The sequence below is a fragment of the Ascaphus truei genome, unplaced genomic scaffold (genome assembly GCF_040206685.1).
Source record: "Ascaphus truei isolate aAscTru1 unplaced genomic scaffold, aAscTru1.hap1 HAP1_SCAFFOLD_1069, whole genome shotgun sequence".
Lineage (NCBI taxonomy): Eukaryota > Metazoa > Chordata > Amphibia > Anura > Ascaphidae > Ascaphus > Ascaphus truei.
Window position 1 is genome coordinate 1 of NW_027453934.1, and position 15,883 is coordinate 15,883.

At 48.5% G+C, this 15,883-nt stretch overlaps 11 non-coding genes across 11 annotated transcripts; all 11 read left to right on the plus strand.

The window, feature by feature from the left end:
• Window positions 1-473: 473 nt before the first annotated feature.
• Window positions 474-643, plus strand: LOC142475069 (U1 spliceosomal RNA). Its single transcript, XR_012790714.1, has one exon. It is a non-coding gene; the product is annotated as a U1 spliceosomal RNA (small nuclear RNA).
• Window positions 644-1,977: 1,334 nt separating this feature from the next.
• On the plus strand, window positions 1,978-2,145 carry LOC142475034 (U1 spliceosomal RNA). Its single transcript, XR_012790679.1, has one exon. It is a non-coding gene; the product is annotated as a U1 spliceosomal RNA (small nuclear RNA).
• Window positions 2,146-3,414: 1,269 nt separating this feature from the next.
• On the plus strand, window positions 3,415-3,582 carry LOC142475078 (U1 spliceosomal RNA). The gene has a single exon (XR_012790722.1). It is a non-coding gene; the product is annotated as a U1 spliceosomal RNA (small nuclear RNA).
• A 1,282-nt stretch (window positions 3,583-4,864) lies between these two features.
• On the plus strand, window positions 4,865-5,032 carry LOC142475089 (U1 spliceosomal RNA). The gene has a single exon (XR_012790733.1). It is a non-coding gene; the product is annotated as a U1 spliceosomal RNA (small nuclear RNA).
• A 1,279-nt stretch (window positions 5,033-6,311) lies between these two features.
• Window positions 6,312-6,479, plus strand: LOC142475100 (U1 spliceosomal RNA). The gene has a single exon (XR_012790745.1). It is a non-coding gene; the product is annotated as a U1 spliceosomal RNA (small nuclear RNA).
• Window positions 6,480-7,755: 1,276 nt separating this feature from the next.
• Window positions 7,756-7,923, plus strand: LOC142475112 (U1 spliceosomal RNA). The gene has a single exon (XR_012790756.1). It is a non-coding gene; the product is annotated as a U1 spliceosomal RNA (small nuclear RNA).
• A 1,282-nt stretch (window positions 7,924-9,205) lies between these two features.
• LOC142475040 (U1 spliceosomal RNA) lies at window positions 9,206-9,373 on the plus strand. Its single transcript, XR_012790685.1, has one exon. It is a non-coding gene; the product is annotated as a U1 spliceosomal RNA (small nuclear RNA).
• Window positions 9,374-10,646: 1,273 nt separating this feature from the next.
• On the plus strand, window positions 10,647-10,814 carry LOC142475051 (U1 spliceosomal RNA). The gene has a single exon (XR_012790696.1). It is a non-coding gene; the product is annotated as a U1 spliceosomal RNA (small nuclear RNA).
• A 1,281-nt stretch (window positions 10,815-12,095) lies between these two features.
• Window positions 12,096-12,263, plus strand: LOC142475062 (U1 spliceosomal RNA). Its single transcript, XR_012790707.1, has one exon. It is a non-coding gene; the product is annotated as a U1 spliceosomal RNA (small nuclear RNA).
• Window positions 12,264-13,527: 1,264 nt separating this feature from the next.
• On the plus strand, window positions 13,528-13,695 carry LOC142475071 (U1 spliceosomal RNA). Its single transcript, XR_012790715.1, has one exon. It is a non-coding gene; the product is annotated as a U1 spliceosomal RNA (small nuclear RNA).
• A 1,282-nt stretch (window positions 13,696-14,977) lies between these two features.
• Window positions 14,978-15,145, plus strand: LOC142475072 (U1 spliceosomal RNA). Its single transcript, XR_012790716.1, has one exon. It is a non-coding gene; the product is annotated as a U1 spliceosomal RNA (small nuclear RNA).
• Window positions 15,146-15,883: the final 738 nt, after the last annotated feature.

The window sequence follows — 15,883 nt, forward strand, 5'->3', positions numbered from 1 at the left end:
CCCCTGTCTCTCCGGCAGCTGAAATGACAGAGCTGAGCGGTGTTCAAAGTGATTGCTTTCTTTCTTTTAAAACTAAGAAGAAGTACCTTACGGCGAAGCTTGGCTGCTTCTGGGTGCTTGTTGGATGGGGGGGAGGGTTTGGTTTGGCTTTGCTTTGCTTTGCTTTGCTTTGCTTCGCTTCTGGGGGGGGGGGGAGGAGGACGGGGTGTCTTGGATCTATGTTGTTTTGACAAATATTCATTGCTGCTGCTGCTGCTGCTGCTGCTGCTGCTGCTGCTGCTGCTGCTGCTGCACAAATGTTTGCATGGAATGGCCTAGGCTGCTCCTTGCTGCAGGTGCCTGGCTGCAGCGGCTCAGATACTAGGCCTCAGGTACTGTGTTGCTTGCTGCACCAATGACAAGCTGCTCTCTCCACAAGGGTGACAGTTGTCCCTGGGACAGGGCTAGTTGCCCCCAGCGCGCCATTGCAACTCATACTTACCTGGCAGGGGAGTTTTAAGCCATGCTCCAGCAGGTGGCTCTCCCAGGGCGAGGCTAGCTCATTGCACTTGGAGCTAGCTGACCTCTGCGATTTCCCCACATGCGGGAAACTCGACTGCACAATTTCTGGTAGTGGGGGGACTGTCGTGCGCGCTCTCCCCTGTTTTTGGATGGTTACAAAAAACAGAAACAGGTGTTTGTTCAGACAAGCTGCTGCTATTCCCACTGCTTGGGCTTGGGCATGGTCAATAACTGCTGGCAAAAAGGAGCACCAATGTACAATAAATAGCCAGCTAGCAACATCTCAAACAGGGACAAATGACAATGATGTACCTGCACAGACGTTTAGGAATAAGTTCACAGGTGGATTGGGAAATAGGGAAACAAATACTGTGTCACTGTATATATATATTTATGAAAAAAAACAGCACATTTACAATCAAATCTGGATTTGAAAAAATGGACGGTCCTTGCTTGGCAGGATATGATATGGGGTTTTTATCTTCACCCCCTCCCCCACCCTAGTTCTACATGGTATGTCTGGGTCTCTGTAGCCAGACAACCCCCTGTGATGATATCACAAAGGGAAGTGTACAGTACGTTCTAGAGTTTCTAGGCTCCAAAGTAACAAAGAGCAGCATTTAAAAGCAACAGATTGCAGACTATCTGCTGAGCTGTGCAAAAAACAATCTCTATCTATCTATCTATCTATCTATCTATCTATCTATCTATCTATCTATCTATCTATCTCTATCCATGGAGCAGCAGACAGTGTTAGCTTGCTTCTATATTATGCAAATGCCAGGTAAACAGCCATGCTGGTAAGGGCCAAAGTGTCACGTTTGCCAGCAGGACAGGGCACCTCTCCCTTTTTATGCAGCAGCAGCAGCAGCAGCAGCAGCAGCAGGTGTCAGTGTGAGGTCAGAAAAAGAGAGTGCCAGCAGGTAGGGGAGATGTAGAAAGCCACCCCAGAAATATGGTTGTCCCCCTGTCTCTCCGGCAGCTGAAATGACAGAGCTGAGCGGTGTTCAAAGTGATTGCTTCTTTCTTTTAAAACTAAGAAGAAGTACCTTACGGCGAAGCTTGGACTGCTCTGGGTGCTTGTTGGATGGGGGGGGAGGGTTTGCTTTGGCTTTGCTTTGCTTTGCTTTGCTTTGCTTTGCTTTGCTTTGCTTTGCTTTGCTTTGCTTTGCCTTTGCTTCGCTTCTGGTCGGGGGGGGGGGGCGAGGAGGACGGGGTGTCTTGGATCTATGTTGTTTGACAAATATTTCATTGCTGCTGCTGCTGCTGCTGCTGCTGCTGCTGCTGCTGCAGCACAAATGTTTGCATGGAATGGCCTAGGCTGCTCCTTGCTGCAGGTGCTGGCTGCAGCGGCTCAGATACTAGGCCCTCAGGTACTGTGTTGCTTGCTGCACCAATGACCAAGCTGCTCTCTCCACAAGGGTGACAGTTGTCCTGGGACAGGGCTAGTTGCCCCCCAGCGCGCCATTGCAACTCATACTTACCTGGCAGGGGAGTTTTAAGCCATGCTCCAGCAGGTGGCTCTCCCAGGGCGAGGCTAGCTCATTGCACTTGGAGCTAGCTGACCTCTGCGATTTCCCCACATGCGGGAAACTCGACTGCACAATTTCTGGTAGTGGGGGACTGCGTGCGCGCTCTCCCCTGTTTTTGGATGGTTACAAAAAACAGAAACAGGTGTTTGTTCAGACAAGCTGCTGCTATTCCCACTGCTTGGGCTTTGGGCATGGTCAATAACTGCTGGCAAAAAGGAGCACCATGTACAATAAATAGCCAGCTAGCAACATCTCAAACAGGGACAAATGACAATGATGTACCTGCACAGACGTTTAGGAATAAGTTCACAGGTGGATTGGGAAATAGGGAAACAAATACGGTGTACTGTATATATATATTTATGAAAAAAACAGCACATTTACAATCAAATCTGGATTTGAAAAAATGGACGGTCCTTGCTTGCAGGATATGATATGGGGTTTTTATTTCACCCCCTCCCCACCCTAGTTCTACATGGTATGTCTGGGTCTCTGTAGCCAGACAACCCCCTGTGATGATATCACAAAGGGAGTGTACAGTACGTTCTAGAGTTTCTAGGCTCCAAAGTAACAAAAAGCAGCATTTAAAAGCAACAGATTGCAGACTATCTGCTGAGCTGTGCAAAAAACAATCTCTATCTATCTATCTATCTATCTATCTATCTATCTATCTATCTATCTATCTATCTATCTCTATCCATGGAGCAGCAGACAGTGTTAGCTTGCTTCTATATTTATGCAAATGCCAGGTAAGCAGCCATGCTGGTAAGGGCCAAAGTGTCACGTTTGCCAGCAGGACAGGGCACCTCTCCCTTTTTATGCAGCAGCAGCAGCAGCAGCAGGTGTCAGTGGAGGTCAGAAAAAGAGAGTGCCAGCAGGTAGGGGAGATGTAGAAAGCCACCCCAGAAATATGGTGTCCCCCTGTCTCTCCGGCAGCTGAAATGACAGAGCTGAGCGGTGTTCAAAGTGATTGCTTCTTTCTTTTAAAACCAAGAAGAAGTACCTTACGGCGAAGCTTGGCTGCTCTGGGTGCTTGTTGGATGGGGGGGAGGGTTTGGTTTGGCTTTGCTTTGCTTTGCTTTGCTTCGCTTCTGGGGGGGGGGGGGGAGGAGGAGGACGGGGTGTCTTGGATCTATGTTGTTTGACAAATATTCATTGCTGCTGCTGCTGCTGCTGCTGCTGCTGCTGCTGCTGCTGCAGCACAAATGTTTGCATGGAATGGCCTAGGCTGCTCCTTGCTGCAGGTGCTGGCTGCAGCGGCTCAGATACTAGGCCTCAGGTACTGTGTTGCTTGCTGCACCAATGACCAAGCTGCTCTCTCCACAAGGGTGACAGTTGTCCTGGGACAGGGCTAGTTGCCCCCAGCGCGCCATTGCAACTCATACTTACCTGGCAGGGGAGTTTTAAGCCATGCTCCAGCAGGTGGCTCTCCCAGGGCGAGGCTAGCTCATTGCACTTGGAGCTAGCTGACCTCTGCGATTTCCCCACATGCGGGAAACTCGACTGCACAATTTCTGGTAGTGGGGGACTGCGTGCGCGCTCTCCCCTGTTTTTGGATGGTTACAAAAAACAGAAACAGGTGTTTGTTCAGACAAGCTGCTGCTATTCCCACTGCTTGGGCTTTGGGCATGGTCAATAACTGCTGGCAAAAAGGAGCACCATGTACAATAAATAGCCAGCTAGCAACATCTCAAACAGGGACAAATGACAATGATGTACCTGCACAGACGTTTAGGAATAAGTTCACAGGTGGATTGGGAAATAGGGAAACAAATACGGTGTACTGTATATATATATTTATGAAAAAAACAGCACATTTACAATCAAATCTGGATTTGAAAAAATGGACGGTCCTTGCTTGCAGGATATGATATGGGGTTTTTATTTCACCCCCTCCCCACCCTAGTTCTACATGGTATGTCTGGGTCTCTGTAGCCAGACAACCCCCTGTGATGATATCACAAAGGGAGTGTACAGTACGTTCTAGAGTTTCTAGGCTCCAAAGTAACAAAAAGCAGCATTTAAAAGCAACAGATTGCAGACTATCTGCTGAGCTGTGCAAAAAACAATCTCTATCTATCTATCTATCTATCTATCTATCTATCTATCTATCTATCTATCTATCTATCTATCTATCTCATCCATGGAGCAGCAGACAGTGTTAGCTTGCTTCTATATTTATGCAAATGCCAGGTAAGCAGCCATGCTGGTAAGGGCCAAAGTGTCACGTTTGCCAGCAGGACAGGGCACCTCTCCCTTTTTATGCAGCAGCAGCAGCAGCAGCAGGTGTCAGTGGAGGTCAGAAAAAGAGAGTGCCAGCAGGTAGGGGAGATGTAGAAAGCCACCCCAGAAATATGGTGTCCCCCTGTCTCTCCGGCAGCTGAAATGACAGAGCTGAGCGGTGTTCAAAGTGATTGCTTCTTTCTTTTAAAACCAAGAAGAAGTACCTTACGGCGAAGCTTGGCTGCTCTGGGTGCTTGTTGGATGGGGGGGAGGGTTTGGTTTGGCTTTGCTTTGCTTTGCTTTGCTTCGCTTCTGGGGGGGGGGGGGGAGGAGGAGGACGGGGTGTCTTGGATCTATGTTGTTTGACAAATATTCATTGCTGCTGCTGCTGCTGCTGCTGCTGCTGCTGCTGCTGCTGCTGCTGCAGCACAAATGTTTGCATGGAATGGCCTAGGCTGCTCCTTGCTGCAGGTGCTGGCTGCAGCGGCTCAGATACTAGGCCTCAGGTACTGTGTTGCTTGCTGCACCAATGACCAAGCTGCTCTCTCCACAAGGGTGACAGTTGTCCTGGGACAGGGCTAGTTGCCCCCAGCGCGCCATTGCAACTCATACTTACCTGGCAGGGGAGTTTTAAGCCATGCTCCAGCAGGTGGCTCTCCCAGGGCGAGGCTAGCTCATTGCACTTGGAGCTAGCTGACCTCTGCGATTTCCCCACATGCGGGAAACTCGACTGCACAATTTCTGGTAGTGGGGGACTGCGTGCGCGCTCTCCCCTGTTTTTGGATGGTTACAAAAAACAGAAACAGGTGTTTGTTCAGACAAGCTGCTGCTATTCCCACTGCTTGGGCTTTGGGCATGGTCAATAACTGCTGGCAAAAAGGAGCACCATGTACAATAAATAGCCAGCTAGCAACATCTCAAACAGGGACAAATGACAATGATGTACCTGCACAGACGTTTAGGAATAAGTTCACAGGTGGATTGGGAAATAGGGAAACAAATACGGTGTACTGTATATATATATTTATGAAAAAAACAGCACATTTACAATCAAATCTGGATTTGAAAAAATGGACGGTCCTTGCTTGCAGGATATGATATGGGGTTTTTATTTCACCCCCTCCCCACCCTAGTTCTACATGGTATGTCTGGGTCTCTGTAGCCAGACAACCCCCTGTGATGATATCACAAAGGGAGTGTACAGTACGTTCTAGAGTTTCTAGGCTCCAAAGTAACAAAAAGCAGCATTTAAAAGCAACAGATTGCAGACTATCTGCTGAGCTGTGCAAAAAACAATCTCTATCTATCTATCTATCTATCTATCTATCTATCTATCTATCTATCTATCTATCTATCTATCTCTATCCATGGAGCAGCAGACAGTGTTAGCTTGCTTCTATATTTATGCAAATGCCAGGTAAGCAGCCATGCTGGTAAGGGCCAAAGTGTCACGTTTGCCAGCAGGACAGGGCACCTCTCCCTTTTTATGCAGCAGCAGCAGCAGCAGCAGGTGTCAGTGGAGGTCAGAAAAAGAGAGTGCCAGCAGGTAGGGGAGATGTAGAAAGCCACCCCAGAAATATGGTGTCCCCCTGTCTCTCCGGCAGCTGAAATGACAGAGCTGAGCGGTGTTCAAAGTGATTGCTTCTTTCTTTTAAAACCAAGAAGAAGTACCTTACGGCGAAGCTTGGCTGCTCTGGGTGCTTGTTGGATGGGGGGGAGGGTTTGGTTTGGCTTTGCTTTGCTTTGCTTTGCTTCGCTTCTGGGGGGGGGGGGGGAGGAGGAGGACGGGGTGTCTTGGATCTATGTTGTTTGACAAATATTCATTGCTGCTGCTGCTGCTGCTGCTGCTGCTGCTGCTGCTGCTGCTGCTGCAGCACAAATGTTTGCATGGAATGGCCTAGGCTGCTCCTTGCTGCAGGTGCTGGCTGCAGCGGCTCAGATACTAGGCCTCAGGTACTGTGTTGCTTGCTGCACCAATGACCAAGCTGCTCTCTCCACAAGGGTGACAGTTGTCCTGGGACAGGGCTAGTTGCCCCCAGCGCGCCATTGCAACTCATACTTACCTGGCAGGGGAGTTTTAAGCCATGCTCCAGCAGGTGGCTCTCCCAGGGCGAGGCTAGCTCATTGCACTTGGAGCTAGCTGACCTCTGCGATTTCCCCACATGCGGGAAACTCGACTGCACAATTTCTGGTAGTGGGGGACTGCGTGCGCGCTCTCCCCTGTTTTTGGATGGTTACAAAAAACAGAAACAGGTGTTTGTTCAGACAAGCTGCTGCTATTCCCACTGCTTGGGCTTTGGGCATGGTCAATAACTGCTGGCAAAAAGGAGCACCATGTACAATAAATAGCCAGCTAGCAACATCTCAAACAGGGACAAATGACAATGATGTACCTGCACAGACGTTTAGGAATAAGTTCACAGGTGGATTGGGAAATAGGGAAACAAATACGGTGTACTGTATATATATATTTATGAAAAAAACAGCACATTTACAATCAAATCTGGATTTGAAAAAATGGACGGTCCTTGCTTGCAGGATATGATATGGGGTTTTTATTTCACCCCCTCCCCACCCTAGTTCTACATGGTATGTCTGGGTCTCTGTAGCCAGACAACCCCCTGTGATGATATCACAAAGGGAGTGTACAGTACGTTCTAGAGTTTCTAGGCTCCAAAGTAACAAAAAGCAGCATTTAAAAGCAACAGATTGCAGACTATCTGCTGAGCTGTGCAAAAAACAATCTCTATCTATCTATCTATCTATCTATCTATCTATCTATCTATCTATCTATCTATCTATCTATCTCTATCCATGGAGCAGCAGACAGTGTTAGCTTGCTTCTATATTTATGCAAATGCCAGGTAAGCAGCCATGCTGGTAAGGGCCAAAGTGTCACGTTTGCCAGCAGGACAGGGCACCTCTCCCTTTTTATGCAGCAGCAGCAGCAGCAGCAGGTGTCAGTGGAGGTCAGAAAAAGAGAGTGCCAGCAGGTAGGGGAGATGTAGAAAGCCACCCCAGAAATATGGTGTCCCCCTGTCTCTCCGGCAGCTGAAATGACAGAGCTGAGCGGTGTTCAAAGTGATTGCTTCTTTCTTTTAAAACCAAGAAGAAGTACCTTACGGCGAAGCTTGGCTGCTCTGGGTGCTTGTTGGATGGGGGGGAGGGTTTGGTTTGGCTTTGCTTTGCTTTGCTTTGCTTCGCTTCTGGGGGGGGGGGGGGAGGAGGAGGACGGGGTGTCTTGGATCTATGTTGTTTGACAAATATTCATTGCTGCTGCTGCTGCTGCTGCTGCTGCTGCTGCTGCTGCTGCTGCAGCACAAATGTTTGCATGGAATGGCCTAGGCTGCTCCTTGCTGCAGGTGCTGGCTGCAGCGGCTCAGATACTAGGCCTCAGGTACTGTGTTGCTTGCTGCACCAATGACCAAGCTGCTCTCTCCACAAGGGTGACAGTTGTCCTGGGACAGGGCTAGTTGCCCCCAGCGCGCCATTGCAACTCATACTTACCTGGCAGGGGAGTTTTAAGCCATGCTCCAGCAGGTGGCTCTCCCAGGGCGAGGCTAGCTCATTGCACTTGGAGCTAGCTGACCTCTGCGATTTCCCCACATGCGGGAAACTCGACTGCACAATTTCTGGTAGTGGGGGACTGCGTGCGCGCTCTCCCCTGTTTTTGGATGGTTACAAAAAACAGAAACAGGTGTTTGTTCAGACAAGCTGCTGCTATTCCCACTGCTTGGGCTTTGGGCATGGTCAATAACTGCTGGCAAAAAGGAGCACCATGTACAATAAATAGCCAGCTAGCAACATCTCAAACAGGGACAAATGACAATGATGTACCTGCACAGACGTTTAGGAATAAGTTCACAGGTGGATTGGGAAATAGGGAAACAAATACGGTGTACTGTATATATATATTTATGAAAAAAACAGCACATTTACAATCAAATCTGGATTTGAAAAAATGGACGGTCCTTGCTTGCAGGATATGATATGGGGTTTTTATTTCACCCCCTCCCCACCCTAGTTCTACATGGTATGTCTGGGTCTCTGTAGCCAGACAACCCCCTGTGATGATATCACAAAGGGAGTGTACAGTACGTTCTAGAGTTTCTAGGCTCCAAAGTAACAAAAAGCAGCATTTAAAAGCAACAGATTGCAGACTATCTGCTGAGCTGTGCAAAAAACAATCTATCTATCTATCTATCTATCTATCTATCTATCTATCTATCTATCTATCTATCTATCTATCTATCTATCTATCATGGAGCAGCAGACAGTGTTAGCTTGCTTCTATATTTATGCAAATGCCAGGTAAGCAGCCATGCTGGTAAGGGCCAAAGTGTCACGTTTGCCAGCAGGACAGGGCACCTCTCCCTTTTTATGCAGCAGCAGCAGCAGCAGCAGGTGTCAGTGGAGGTCAGAAAAAGAGAGTGCCAGCAGGTAGGGGAGATGTAGAAAGCCACCCCAGAAATATGGTGTCCCCCTGTCTCTCCGGCAGCTGAAATGACAGAGCTGAGCGGTGTTCAAAGTGATTGCTTCTTTCTTTTAAAACCAAGAAGAAGTACCTTACGGCGAAGCTTGGCTGCTCTGGGTGCTTGTTGGATGGGGGGGAGGGTTTGGTTTGGCTTTGCTTTGCTTTGCTTTGCTTCGCTTCTGGGGGGGGGGGGGGAGGAGGAGGACGGGGTGTCTTGGATCTATGTTGTTTGACAAATATTCATTGCTGCTGCTGCTGCTGCTGCTGCTGCTGCTGCTGCTGCTGCTGCTGCAGCACAAATGTTTGCATGGAATGGCCTAGGCTGCTCCTTGCTGCAGGTGCTGGCTGCAGCGGCTCAGATACTAGGCCTCAGGTACTGTGTTGCTTGCTGCACCAATGACCAAGCTGCTCTCTCCACAAGGGTGACAGTTGTCCTGGGACAGGGCTAGTTGCCCCCAGCGCGCCATTGCAACTCATACTTACCTGGCAGGGGAGTTTTAAGCCATGCTCCAGCAGGTGGCTCTCCCAGGGCGAGGCTAGCTCATTGCACTTGGAGCTAGCTGACCTCTGCGATTTCCCCACATGCGGGAAACTCGACTGCACAATTTCTGGTAGTGGGGGACTGCGTGCGCGCTCTCCCCTGTTTTTGGATGGTTACAAAAAACAGAAACAGGTGTTTGTTCAGACAAGCTGCTGCTATTCCCACTGCTTGGGCTTTGGGCATGGTCAATAACTGCTGGCAAAAAGGAGCACCATGTACAATAAATAGCCAGCTAGCAACATCTCAAACAGGGACAAATGACAATGATGTACCTGCACAGACGTTTAGGAATAAGTTCACAGGTGGATTGGGAAATAGGGAAACAAATACGGTGTACTGTATATATATATTTATGAAAAAAACAGCACATTTACAATCAAATCTGGATTTGAAAAAATGGACGGTCCTTGCTTGCAGGATATGATATGGGGTTTTTATTTCACCCCCTCCCCACCCTAGTTCTACATGGTATGTCTGGGTCTCTGTAGCCAGACAACCCCCTGTGATGATATCACAAAGGGAGTGTACAGTACGTTCTAGAGTTTCTAGGCTCCAAAGTAACAAAAAGCAGCATTTAAAAGCAACAGATTGCAGACTATCTGCTGAGCTGTGCAAAAAACAATCTCTATCTATCTATCTATCTATCTATCTATCTATCTATCTATCTATCTATCTATCTATCTATCTCTATCCATGGAGCAGCAGACAGTGTTAGCTTGCTTCTATATTTATGCAAATGCCAGGTAAGCAGCCATGCTGGTAAGGGCCAAAGTGTCACGTTTGCCAGCAGGACAGGGCACCTCTCCCTTTTTATGCAGCAGCAGCAGCAGCAGCAGGTGTCAGTGGAGGTCAGAAAAAGAGAGTGCCAGCAGGTAGGGGAGATGTAGAAAGCCACCCCAGAAATATGGTGTCCCCCTGTCTCTCCGGCAGCTGAAATGACAGAGCTGAGCGGTGTTCAAAGTGATTGCTTCTTTCTTTTAAAACCAAGAAGAAGTACCTTACGGCGAAGCTTGGCTGCTCTGGGTGCTTGTTGGATGGGGGGGAGGGTTTGGTTTGGCTTTGCTTTGCTTTGCTTTGCTTCGCTTCTGGGGGGGGGGGGGGAGGAGGAGGACGGGGTGTCTTGGATCTATGTTGTTTGACAAATATTCATTGCTGCTGCTGCTGCTGCTGCTGCTGCTGCTGCTGCTGCTGCAGCACAAATGTTTGCATGGAATGGCCTAGGCTGCTCCTTGCTGCAGGTGCTGGCTGCAGCGGCTCAGATACTAGGCCTCAGGTACTGTGTTGCTTGCTGCACCAATGACCAAGCTGCTCTCTCCACAAGGGTGACAGTTGTCCTGGGACAGGGCTAGTTGCCCCCAGCGCGCCATTGCAACTCATACTTACCTGGCAGGGGAGTTTTAAGCCATGCTCCAGCAGGTGGCTCTCCCAGGGCGAGGCTAGCTCATTGCACTTGGAGCTAGCTGACCTCTGCGATTTCCCCACATGCGGGAAACTCGACTGCACAATTTCTGGTAGTGGGGGACTGCGTGCGCGCTCTCCCCTGTTTTTGGATGGTTACAAAAAACAGAAACAGGTGTTTGTTCAGACAAGCTGCTGCTATTCCCACTGCTTGGGCTTTGGGCATGGTCAATAACTGCTGGCAAAAAGGAGCACCATGTACAATAAATAGCCAGCTAGCAACATCTCAAACAGGGACAAATGACAATGATGTACCTGCACAGACGTTTAGGAATAAGTTCACAGGTGGATTGGGAAATAGGGAAACAAATACGGTGTACTGTATATATATATTTATGAAAAAAACAGCACATTTACAATCAAATCTGGATTTGAAAAAATGGACGGTCCTTGCTTGCAGGATATGATATGGGGTTTTTATTTCACCCCCTCCCCACCCTAGTTCTACATGGTATGTCTGGGTCTCTGTAGCCAGACAACCCCCTGTGATGATATCACAAAGGGAGTGTACAGTACGTTCTAGAGTTTCTAGGCTCCAAAGTAACAAAAAGCAGCATTTAAAAGCAACAGATTGCAGACTATCTGCTGAGCTGTGCAAAAAACAATCTCTATCTATCTATCTATCTATCTATCTATCTATCTATCTATCTATCTATCTATCTATCTATCTATCTATCATTGGAGCAGCAGACAGTGTTAGCTTGCTTCTATATTTATGCAAATGCCAGGTAAGCAGCCATGCTGGTAAGGGCCAAAGTGTCACGTTTGCCAGCAGGACAGGGCACCTCTCCCTTTTTATGCAGCAGCAGCAGCAGCAGCAGGTGTCAGTGGAGGTCAGAAAAAGAGAGTGCCAGCAGGTAGGGGAGATGTAGAAAGCCACCCCAGAAATATGGTGTCCCCCTGTCTCTCCGGCAGCTGAAATGACAGAGCTGAGCGGTGTTCAAAGTGATTGCTTCTTTCTTTTAAAACCAAGAAGAAGTACCTTACGGCGAAGCTTGGCTGCTCTGGGTGCTTGTTGGATGGGGGGGAGGGTTTGGTTTGGCTTTGCTTTGCTTTGCTTTGCTTCGCTTCTGGGGGGGGGGGGGGAGGAGGAGGACGGGGTGTCTTGGATCTATGTTGTTTGACAAATATTCATTGCTGCTGCTGCTGCTGCTGCTGCTGCTGCTGCTGCTGCTGCTGCTGCAGCACAAATGTTTGCATGGAATGGCCTAGGCTGCTCCTTGCTGCAGGTGCTGGCTGCAGCGGCTCAGATACTAGGCCTCAGGTACTGTGTTGCTTGCTGCACCAATGACCAAGCTGCTCTCTCCACAAGGGTGACAGTTGTCCTGGGACAGGGCTAGTTGCCCCCAGCGCGCCATTGCAACTCATACTTACCTGGCAGGGGAGTTTTAAGCCATGCTCCAGCAGGTGGCTCTCCCAGGGCGAGGCTAGCTCATTGCACTTGGAGCTAGCTGACCTCTGCGATTTCCCCACATGCGGGAAACTCGACTGCACAATTTCTGGTAGTGGGGGACTGCGTGCGCGCTCTCCCCTGTTTTTGGATGGTTACAAAAAACAGAAACAGGTGTTTGTTCAGACAAGCTGCTGCTATTCCCACTGCTTGGGCTTTGGGCATGGTCAATAACTGCTGGCAAAAAGGAGCACCATGTACAATAAATAGCCAGCTAGCAACATCTCAAACAGGGACAAATGACAATGATGTACCTGCACAGACGTTTAGGAATAAGTTCACAGGTGGATTGGGAAATAGGGAAACAAATACGGTGTACTGTATATATATATTTATGAAAAAAACAGCACATTTACAATCAAATCTGGATTTGAAAAAATGGACGGTCCTTGCTTGCAGGATATGATATGGGGTTTTTATTTCACCCCCTCCCCACCCTAGTTCTACATGGTATGTCTGGGTCTCTGTAGCCAGACAACCCCCTGTGATGATATCACAAAGGGAGTGTACAGTACGTTCTAGAGTTTCTAGGCTCCAAAGTAACAAAAAGCAGCATTTAAAAGCAACAGATTGCAGACTATCTGCTGAGCTGTGCAAAAAACAATCTCTATCTATCTATCTATCTATCTATCTATCTATCTATCTATCTATCTATCTATCTATCTATCTCTATCCATGGAGCAGCAGACAGTGTTAGCTTGCTTCTATATTTATGCAAATGCCAGGTAAGCAGCCATGCTGGTAAGGGCCAAAGTGTCACGTTTGCCAGCAGGACAGGGCACCTCTCCCTTTTTATGCAGCAGCAGCAGCAGCAGCAGGTGTCAGTGGAGGTCAGAAAAAGAGAGTGCCAGCAGGTAGGGGAGATGTAGAAAGCCACCCCAGAAATATGGTGTCCCCCTGTCTCTCCGGCAGCTGAAATGACAGAGCTGAGCGGTGTTCAAAGTGATTGCTTCTTTCTTTTAAAACCAAGAAGAAGTACCTTACGGCGAAGCTTGGCTGCTCTGGGTGCTTGTTGGATGGGGGGGAGGGTTTGGTTTGGCTTTGCTTTGCTTTGCTTTGCTTCGCTTCTGGGGGGGGGGGGGGAGGAGGAGGACGGGGTGTCTTGGATCTATGTTGTTTGACAAATATTCATTGCTGCTGCTGCTGCTGCTGCTGCTGCTGCTGCAGCACAAATGTTTGCATGGAATGGCCTAGGCTGCTCCTTGCTGCAGGTGCTGGCTGCAGCGGCTCAGATACTAGGCCTCAGGTACTGTGTTGCTTGCTGCACCAATGACCAAGCTGCTCTCTCCACAAGGGTGACAGTTGTCCTGGGACAGGGCTAGTTGCCCCCAGCGCGCCATTGCAACTCATACTTACCTGGCAGGGGAGTTTTAAGCCATGCTCCAGCAGGTGGCTCTCCCAGGGCGAGGCTAGCTCATTGCACTTGGAGCTAGCTGACCTCTGCGATTTCCCCACATGCGGGAAACTCGACTGCACAATTTCTGGTAGTGGGGGACTGCGTGCGCGCTCTCCCCTGTTTTTGGATGGTTACAAAAAACAGAAACAGGTGTTTGTTCAGACAAGCTGCTGCTATTCCCACTGCTTGGGCTTTGGGCATGGTCAATAACTGCTGGCAAAAAGGAGCACCATGTACAATAAATAGCCAGCTAGCAACATCTCAAACAGGGACAAATGACAATGATGTACCTGCACAGACGTTTAGGAATAAGTTCACAGGTGGATTGGGAAATAGGGAAACAAATACGGTGTACTGTATATATATATTTATGAAAAAAACAGCACATTTACAATCAAATCTGGATTTGAAAAAATGGACGGTCCTTGCTTGCAGGATATGATATGGGGTTTTTATTTCACCCCCTCCCCACCCTAGTTCTACATGGTATGTCTGGGTCTCTGTAGCCAGACAACCCCCTGTGATGATATCACAAAGGGAGTGTACAGTACGTTCTAGAGTTTCTAGGCTCCAAAGTAACAAAAAGCAGCATTTAAAAGCAACAGATTGCAGACTATCTGCTGAGCTGTGCAAAAAACAATCTCTATCTATCTATCTATCTATCTATCTATCTATCTATCTATCTATCTATCTATCTATCTATCTATCTCATCCATGGAGCAGCAGACAGTGTTAGCTTGCTTCTATATTTATGCAAATGCCAGGTAAGCAGCCATGCTGGTAAGGGCCAAAGTGTCACGTTTGCCAGCAGGACAGGGCACCTCTCCCTTTTTATGCAGCAGCAGCAGCAGCAGCAGGTGTCAGTGGAGGTCAGAAAAAGAGAGTGCCAGCAGGTAGGGGAGATGTAGAAAGCCACCCCAGAAATATGGTGTCCCCCTGTCTCTCCGGCAGCTGAAATGACAGAGCTGAGCGGTGTTCAAAGTGATTGCTTCTTTCTTTTAAAACCAAGAAGAAGTACCTTACGGCGAAGCTTGGCTGCTCTGGGTGCTTGTTGGATGGGGGGGAGGGTTTGGTTTGGCTTTGCTTTGCTTTGCTTTGCTTCGCTTCTGGGGGGGGGGGGGGAGGAGGAGGACGGGGTGTCTTGGATCTATGTTGTTTGACAAATATTCATTGCTGCTGCTGCTGCTGCTGCTGCTGCTGCTGCTGCTGCTGCTGCTGCAGCACAAATGTTTGCATGGAATGGCCTAGGCTGCTCCTTGCTGCAGGTGCTGGCTGCAGCGGCTCAGATACTAGGCCTCAGGTACTGTGTTGCTTGCTGCACCAATGACCAAGCTGCTCTCTCCACAAGGGTGACAGTTGTCCTGGGACAGGGCTAGTTGCCCCCAGCGCGCCATTGCAACTCATACTTACCTGGCAGGGGAGTTTTAAGCCATGCTCCAGCAGGTGGCTCTCCCAGGGCGAGGCTAGCTCATTGCACTTGGAGCTAGCTGACCTCTGCGATTTCCCCACATGCGGGAAACTCGACTGCACAATTTCTGGTAGTGGGGGACTGCGTGCGCGCTCTCCCCTGTTTTTGGATGGTTACAAAAAACAGAAACAGGTGTTTGTTCAGACAAGCTGCTGCTATTCCCACTGCTTGGGCTTTGGGCATGGTCAATAACTGCTGGCAAAAAGGAGCACCATGTACAATAAATAGCCAGCTAGCAACATCTCAAACAGGGACAAATGACAATGATGTACCTGCACAGACGTTTAGGAATAAGTTCACAGGTGGATTGGGAAATAGGGAAACAAATACGGTGTACTGTATATATATATTTATGAAAAAAACAGCACATTTACAATCAAATCTGGATTTGAAAAAATGGACGGTCCTTGCTTGCAGGATATGATATGGGGTTTTTATTTCACCCCCTCCCCACCCTAGTTCTACATGGTATGTCTGGGTCTCTGTAGCCAGACAACCCCCTGTGATGATATCACAAAGGGAGTGTACAGTACGTTCTAGAGTTTCTAGGCTCCAAAGTAACAAAAAGCAGCATTTAAAAGCAACAGATTGCAGACTATCTGCTGAGCTGTGCAAAAAACAATCTCTATCTATCTATCTATCTATCTATCTATCTATCTATCTATCTATCTATCTATCTATCTATCTATCTATCCATGGAGCAGCAGACAGTGTTAGCTTGCTTCTATATTTATGCAAATGCCAGGTAAGCAGCCATGCTGGTAAGGGCCAAAGTGTCACGTTTGCCAGCAGGACAGGGCACCTCTCCCTTTTTATGCAGCAGCAGCAGCAGCAGCAGGT